This window comes from Habropoda laboriosa, unplaced genomic scaffold, assembly GCF_001263275.1.
Source record: "Habropoda laboriosa isolate 0110345459 unplaced genomic scaffold, ASM126327v1 scaffold1329, whole genome shotgun sequence".
Classification (NCBI taxonomy): Eukaryota; Metazoa; Arthropoda; class Insecta; order Hymenoptera; family Apidae; genus Habropoda; species Habropoda laboriosa.
The window spans coordinates 372904-375386 of record NW_017101431.1 but is presented as its reverse complement, the minus strand read 5'-3'; the positions used below and the strand labels follow the sequence as shown (position 1 = coordinate 375386).

General features: G+C 32.8%; 1 protein-coding gene across 3 annotated transcripts in view; it reads left to right on the top strand.

Annotated features, from left to right (window-relative positions):
* LOC108578148 (glutathione S-transferase 1-like) overlaps positions 1-2483 on the top strand; it is an 11996-nt gene that overhangs the window by 2844 nt on the left and 6669 nt on the right. The window contains exons 1-2 of one of the 3 annotated variants that reach the window (XM_017941415.1): positions 1411-1420; positions 1549-1619. The exons of 1 other annotated variant lie outside the window; for it this stretch is intronic. The gene's annotated coding sequence lies outside the window, so the exon portion shown is untranslated. Of the gene's footprint in view, positions 1-1410; positions 1421-1548; positions 1620-2131; positions 2187-2483 lie in introns of those variants that run through there. One more of the 3 variants, XM_017941416.1, reaches the window with a different exon arrangement.

Here is a 2483-nt window from a genome sequence, read left to right as displayed (position 1 = left end):
TATATAATTTTATTTATTTATATATAAATTTGCCTAATCTGTCATTCAATATAGCTGCATATATTTTGTATGCGATGCTTAAGAGAGTTATTCTCACGAAGCTGCATGAATCCATACAAGAATAGGTTAAAGTTTTCTTCGCAATTCATTCACAGTTATTCTATAGTTTGCTACGAATGGCAAGTGCTGCACTTATTCCATTTCATTATTTCCTAAAGGAAAATAACGCGAATGCGTACTTTCATCTAATGTATCGACATTTATCGAATATGCGCGATGTGGCGTGCATAGCCTGTACTTAACCGTCCAAATAAGCAGCGCATAGCTACACCATGCGGTGCAGCAAAGAACTACGCGCTGGCATCTGCACACGTACGGTTTCAAAAACAGACCAAAAATGGACGTATCTAACAAGACGTCGTATGCTATCTGTCTTTTGAACCATTTCTTATACGTGGCACACATATTTGAAAATACCATTCCCTGGCAGAAATCAAAAAGCTATTGAATTCTTTTAGAGTTTTCAATATAACGGTATCTAGATAAAACTATTGCCATAGGTAGTCTTTTATTAGACAAACTACAGGTATCACATTTATAATATTTATAAATGTGTCAATGAAAATTGCAAGAATTAACCAAGATGGACAAAAGACAAAGTTGAATTCTTCCAATGTAATGATTCTTTTAGCAATTAGAGAAGAATTCTTTGAAATGTTACCCTTCTTGTCGTATAAAACATATAATACCGATATTTGTTAATGTTTCGTTTTCATTAAGTAGTAGAACATTGCTTTATTATTGTATAATTTATGAGTTTTCAAATCAACATTCAGGATTGTCTGATGTTAACTTAGAATTGATTTTTCTATTGCAGTACATATGTTTAAAAAATTTGTTTGCGTAATAACTCTTAACAGTTGCAGGTTAATTTTTACCAAATGCAGTAATTACTATTAAACAGAAAGCGGCGGAGGCTTAATACCATATACATATGTAGCTTTAATAAAAGATTGTAAGTTTAAATTTTAAATATCAATTCGTAAATGATGTACTGTGCAGAGCTGGAAAGAAATCCAGCGGGACGACACAGGAGAAGTACACACTTAACATATAAGTAAGTACTTATTTCGTTCGAACCGTCTGATTCTTCTATTACGCGATGCTGTACATATGATCCGACTCGTCGATGTTATCGCATCGGCCAATAATAACAATGCCTGTATCCTATTTCTACGATTGTTTAGAGAAGGTAGGCTTATGGGGATATAACCCAATCAGACCCGCATTCCTTCCACTGGACTTCTTTCCAGCTCTGCGCAGTACAGCCCTGGGTGCTTTAATTTACGACCACACTACATCGGTTTCACCAACTGTACCTACTACGCTATCTGCCTACTAAAGCCCCTTTTTCTCACAAGTCAGTTACGCTTGCAGTAACATGTACATATTGACTTACTTTATCTTGGCATATCTTTGTAACGTGCAGCCACTAAACCTGGTGAAGTCTATATGCATTTTCCTTACATGCAGTCTCAAATTTTTCAGGAATCAAGCAACTTTACGCGGAAACACTTGAGCAATCTTGGTACATAGAAGATCATCAGAAGCCAATAATTGTGAGCTTTAGTATAGCATAATTTAGAGTTTATAAGGTTTGGCCGATCAGGATTATATCTCAGACAGCGATCGTAAAGAAATCAATCCTCATTTTTTGAGCTTAACGAGAGTTTTAACACTTACTGCATAAAGTTACTTTTCTAACTTTATCCTAGAAAAATATTTTTCGACAGATTTCGTGATTTACTTTTATACGTTTTACATGAGCCATTCGTTATTTTTCTATAAGTTACTCTTTGATTAACATTAACATTCATTTATGCTGTATAATTTGATAAAAAAAAATCAAAGAAACAATTAGTTATTTTTGTTTGTACTAATCAAAGTGAGTGTTACGTATAAATAAGAAGTTTAAAAATACTTCTTTGATTGAATATCTGAAGGCATGAAATTAGATTCCACACTATAGATACATAATGTCGGCCAACATTAAGGCCTTGAAGAACAGGTAAGTAAAGTGAAAGGAAGTTCCAGCAACATGTTTCATGAATTGCCAGTAGAGCTTCAGATTTATTGTAAATACTACACAAGCTTCTCTCGCCGGTTCATATATTGTGACATTTTAAGTGAGTAGGTGCTACTTTTATGTCAAATTGTATATTATAATGGGATACTTAATATTTACACTGATAACAATATGTAAAAAATGCGATTGTAGAAATATTGAGAAATTGTTTCTTCATGTTTTAACTTATTTTCACTCATACTATCTTAGTTCTATTAATGTATAAAATCCAAGAAATAGTGAAATATAGGCATAGCAATATATGAAATGGGATCGAGGATAGTATCAATATTCATTGAAGTATAAAATGATATTACAAAATAAATCGTACATGTACAAAATCGTAAAAAATATTTAT